Consider the following 6,000-nt stretch of genomic DNA (forward strand, 5'->3'; position numbering starts at 1 on the left):
TCCAAGAGGTCATCCTTTTCATGGATGGCACTAATTAGCTCATTTAGTTTTTCCTTTTGTTCCATGTTAAGGTTGGCAAAAAGAACGCGCAAGTTATCCTCCTCATTGCTAGCATCATCCTCATCACTAGAGGTTTCATATTTAGTGGAGGATCTTGATTTTACCTTCTTCCTTTTGCCGTCCTTTGCCATGAGGCACTTGTGGCCAACATTTGGGAAGAGGAGTCCCTTGGTGACGGCGATGTTGGCGGCGTCCTCGTCGGAGGAGGAGTCGGTGGAGCTCTCGTCGGAGTCCCACTCGCGGCACACGTGGGCATCGCCGCCCCTCTTCTTGTGGTACCTCTTCTTTTCTTTCTTCTTTCCCTTCTTGTCGTTATCCCTGTCACTGTCACTTGATAATGGACATTTAGCGATAAAGTGACCGGGCTTACCACACTTGTAGCAAACCTTCTTGGAACGGGATTTGTAATCCTTCCCCTTCCGTTGCTTGAGGATTTGGCGAAAGCTTTTGATGATTAAAGCCATCTCCTCATTGTCGAGCTTGGAGGCGTCAATTGGTTGTCTACTCGGTGTAGACTCCTCCTTCTTCTCCTCCGTCGCCTTCAATGCCACCGGTTGTGCTTCGGACGTGGAGGGTTCATCAAGCTCGTTGATCTTCTTGGAGCCCTTGATCATACATTCAAAGCTCACAAAATTCCCGATAACTTCCTCGGGGGTCATTTGAGTATATCTAGGATTACCACGAATTAATTGAACTTGAGTGGGGTTAAGGAAAATGAGTGATCTAAGAATAACCTTAACCACCTCGTGGTCATCCCACTTCTTGCTCCCGAGGTTGCGCACTTGGTTCACCAAGGTCTTGAGCCGGTTGTACATGTCTTGTGGCTCTTCCCCTTGGCGAAGTCGAAAGCGACCGAGCTCCCCCTCGATCGTTTCCCACTTGGTGATCTTTGTTAGTTCATCACCCTCGTGCGCGGTCTTGAGGAGGTCCCAAATTTCCTTTGCATTCTTCAACCCTTGCACCTTGTTGTATTCCTCTCTATTTAGAGAGGCCAAGAGTATGGTTGTGGCTTGGGAGTTGAAGTGCTCGATTTGGGCCACCTCGTCCTCATCATAATCCTCATCCCCTACGGATGGTACCTGTGCTCCAAACTCAACAACATTCCATATACTTTTGTGGAGTGAGGTTAGATGAAATTTCATTAAATCACTCCACCTAGCATAATCTTCACCGTCAAAGGTTGGCGGTTTGCCTAATGGAACGGAAAGTAATGGAGTATGTCTAGATGTATGAGGATAGTGTAAGGGGATCTTACTAAACTTCTTACGCTCTTGGCGTTTAGAAGTTACGGAGGGCGCATCGGAGCCGGAGGTCGATGTTGATGAAGTGTCGGTCTCGTAGTAGACCACTTTCCTCATCCTCTTGTGCTTGTCCCCACTCCGATGTGGCTTGTGAGAGGAAGATCTCTCCTTCTTCTCTTTGTGGTGAGAAGAAGATTTCTTCTCCTTCCCTTTGTTGGAGGAGCTCTTCTTCTTCTCCTTCCTCTTGGTGCGGGACTCTTCCGATGAAGTGCTCCCGTGGCTTGTAGTGGGCTTTTCGCCAGTCTCCATCTCCTTCTTGGCGTGATCTCCCGACATCACTTCGAGCGGTTAGGCTCTAATGAAGCACCGGGCTCTGATACCAATTGATAGTCGCCTAGAGGGGGTGAATATAGCGAAACTGAAATTTACAAATATAAACACAACTACAAGCCGGGTTAGCGTTAGAAATATAAACGAGTCCACGAGAGAGGGTGAAAAACAAATCGCAACCAAATGGAGAGTGTGACACGGGATTTGTTTTACCGAGGTTCGGTTCTCGCAAACCTACTCCCCGTTGAGGAGGCCACAAAGGCCGGGTCTCTTTCAACCCTTCCCTCTCTCAAACGATCTCACGGATCGAGTGAGCTTTCTCTTCTTAATCACTTGGAACACAAAGTTCCCACAAGGACTACCACAAGTTTGGTGTCTCTTGCCTCAATTACAAGTGAGTTTGATCGCAATGAAAGAATCAAGAAGGAAGAAAGCAATCCAAGCGCAAGAGCTCGAAAGAAACACAAGCAAATCACTCTCTCTAATCACTAGGGCGTTGTGTGGATTTTGGAGAGGATTTGATCTCTTTTGGTGTGTTTAGAATTGAATGCTAGAGCTCTTGTAAGTAGTTGGGAAGTGGAAAGCTTGGATGCTATGAATGGTGGGGTGGTTGGGGTATTTATAGCCCCAACCACCAAACTTGACCGTTGGTGGAGGCTGTCTGTTCGATGGCGCACCGGACAGTCCGGTGCACACCGGACATGTCCGGTGCCCCAGCCACGTCACCAGTGCCGTTGGAATCTGACCGTTGGAGTTCTGACTTCTGGGCCCGCCTCGATGTCCGGTGGCGCACCGGACATGAACTGTTCAGTGTCCGGTGCGCCGGTATGGGCGCGCCTGCCTTCTGCGCGCGCTGCGCTCGCATTTAATGCGTGGCAGGTAGCCGTTGGCGCGAAGTAGCCGTTGCTCCGAGGATGCACCGGACAGTCCGGTGCACACCGGACATGTCCGGTGAATTATAGCGGAGCAGCCTTCGTGAAATCCCGAGGCTGGCGAGTTCCGGAGCAGCGTCTTCATTGGAGCACCGGACACTGTCCGGTGTACACCGGACAGTCCGGTGAATTATAGCGCGCCGGTTCTGGATTTTCCCGAAGGTGACGAGTTAGAGTTGGAGTCCTCTGGTGCACCGGACACTGTCCGGTGGTGCACCGGACAGTCCGGTGCGCCAGACCAGAGGAGCCTTCGGTTGCTCCTTTGCTCTTTTTGTTGAACTCAATACTTGGTCTTTTTATTGGCTAAGTGTGAACCTTTTGCACCTGTATAACTTATACACTAGAATAAACTAGTTAGTCCAAAGATTTGTGTTGGGCAATTCAACCACCAAAATTATATAGGAACTAGGTGTAAGCCTAATTCCCTTTCAGTTTTCCATGTAACCACTCTTTCTGGCACTTCCACATAGGATTAATTTGAGTGACACCTCATAGTAAATGCACATGGCAGTCAATTTGCAACTTCTTGCAAATCATTCGAACTCAAAGGTTCAGTTTTAGTACGTGATCCTGAGCCTGAATGCTTACTGCATTCATTATAATTTCCTGGCATTCTTTTTGGTACTTGAAATCTCCCCCTAATGCCTAGAAAAGCTCATGATTCAAGCAAGCGTACGGGCTGTAAATAGATTCTCATGAAGAGATTCTAAAACTTAATGATCGACAGAGAAGGAATTCTCACATAGATCCCTAGCTTTCTGTGTGCCCATACATGTACGCTGCGGTGGTGAGATTGGGAACATACCCAATGTACGCATGGGAAATCTTTCATGGATTCCCACGTACTAAAAACATAGGGGAACTTATACATGTAGTACATGCAGTTAATCACAAGTCAGGAGCGTGCAAAACTTCCTGACTCCAACCATAACTAGTTGGAAATGACAATTCATTGCTGATGGTCATTAATGATCTAAAATTTTCGAATCTATCACAGATTCATCATATCCTTTATGGATATCATTCTGAATACCAAGACAAACAATCACCATTATAAGTACATTTGGTAAATTCAGTAGTGTGGAGGCTAATGTGCTCAAACTTGAGACATTATTGCTTAATGGTCATGTGTTGTCCGAAGGACACACTTGAGGTCATCATATAGATGCACCAAAAAACCATATAAAGCCTTCAATGTCCATACAATCTCTGTAATGAACCACACTCGTTCCTTTGAATCAATTCAAAGAATTTAACCAATTTAGATCAGATTTTAAGATAAGAGGGACTTAAAATCTCATTTCCGATGATACTCAAGTATCCATCTTATGGAAAAACATGACCAAGAGAATTGTCCATAACTTTTCATTTCTTCCCAATAATGAAATTACCAATTCAGTCTTACCCAGCATGGTAAGTATCATAACATGAAAAGTTATAACATATGCAACACTTTGTATGGGAGGATGTATGTATAATACAGTCCATAAGAAATGTTTATCCATCACTATCACCTTGTGTTTCCACATGATAGTCATTTTATGGATATCTCTATAATTTGGTAAGATAAATTAGGATATATCAACACATCCTTGATACTTCCAATACCAAAGGGGATATGATAATAATATATCATGATATCGCGCGAAGCGATTGTTAAAATATTCTTTCCTCTTTCCAAAGGAATATGAGAATATTTTGTTTCCCCACTTATAGAGTTTGTGGCTCAATTCTCCACATTGCATGTTTCTTCCTCAATTGGAAGAATCCCTGTACAAGTTTGCACAACTCAGATCAATGAGTCTTCAACTCCCTTTGATGAGTTGGTTCAATTCTAATCGATGAGTTTGTTCAACTCAAATCACATGAGTGATCAACTCCAATCGATGAGTTTGTTTAACTCAAATTCATATGAGTTTTTACACTCAAATCACATGAGTGTGTTCAACTCACATCGCATGAGTTGAACCTATCACAACATCAATTATGAGATTATACCAAATCTCATGCATCATTTAAATAGTACTCAAAAGCAAATCATCTAACAAAGTGGTCTTCTCTTAGAAAAAGAAGTGTTGTTACATGATTAGTCCAAATCATGATTTACACAACTATCCACAGTCATCATGTCAGATGGAAGATTGAAGTACACTTCATATCTTAGCTTTCATGAGTAGTATGCATCTATTGGGATTTCATATACAAGATTAGATGCATGGGCATACAACACTATATCACGTATAGTGTAATGACAAAAGAGTTTGTCATACTCATTGCCCTTTCCTTTTTAATGTGCTTGTATATTTGCTTTCAAGCAAAATATATGAATACAAAGTGTTAGTCTACAACATAATGTAGACACATACTCATAAGTCCACAAGTCTTATGATTTTCTTTGCTATTCATTTTGGGCTTGCACATCAGGCCACAAAAGCACATTAGTTCTTTTCATAAGAACCACAAGAGAAAGGGAGCATCTCACTTCCTCCAAAATAAAGAAGTGAATCCCCATATTATGCAAAGATGAAATGAACATATCCAATGAACATTAAGGATAATTAAGCCCATTAGGCGAGTTCATCAAACTCTATTAAATAATTATCCTCCAAATGGCTTAACCATTTTTGTTTGCTGTTGCAACTTTGCCGCAAAATATATCATATCTTTATATGTTGGAGAATTCTAGGTATCACATACAGTGTACCAAAATATTTCTGAAAATTGGTGGACACAATGTAGATAATCTCCATGAAACAATGGAGTAGATCTCCCAATAGTGGGCAAAACTTTTGCTGCCTGAAAGCATGGTCTCTGGGCTGATATATTCAAGAAACATACCGCAGCCAATGCTTAGGACTCCACTACCCTGTGCTTGACCAAACTTTCAAAAACAAAATGGTAATCACCATAAAGGTGAATAACCAACATCAAGTCTCCTACATATCTACTTGGGAGAACACATAGGTAATCATCATAACCATATGATGTAGACCTCTTATTGATGGACAAATAACATTTTGCTGTCTAAAAGCTTGGTCTCTAGGCAAATAAATTCCAAGAACTTATTGCAGCCAAAGCTTAGATCTCCATCATGTGTTTAAATATCCCAAGTTCAAGATATGTGTCATATTTTGCAAGAATTCATCGTTTAATTAAGTATAACTTAAATAAAAGAATTCTTTTAGCAGTCAGCATGACTGCAGCGTCCAGCCTGGCTCTATAGCCCGCGACGCCTGCATGGTCCGTGATCTTTTGGGTAGCACGTATAGGTAATCATCTCGAAAGATGTAGACCTCATAGTGATAGGCATTTCAAATGCAGCCTAAAGCACGGTCTCTGGGCTACTAAACTCTATAAAGAATTTAGCGCAGCCAGTGCTTAGGACTCCATCACCCTATGCTTTTCCAAAAATGCAATATCATTTTGCATGGGGACCA

This window comes from Zea mays, chromosome 4 (assembly GCF_902167145.1).
Source record: "Zea mays cultivar B73 chromosome 4, Zm-B73-REFERENCE-NAM-5.0, whole genome shotgun sequence".
Taxonomy (NCBI): Eukaryota; Viridiplantae; Streptophyta; class Magnoliopsida; order Poales; family Poaceae; genus Zea; species Zea mays.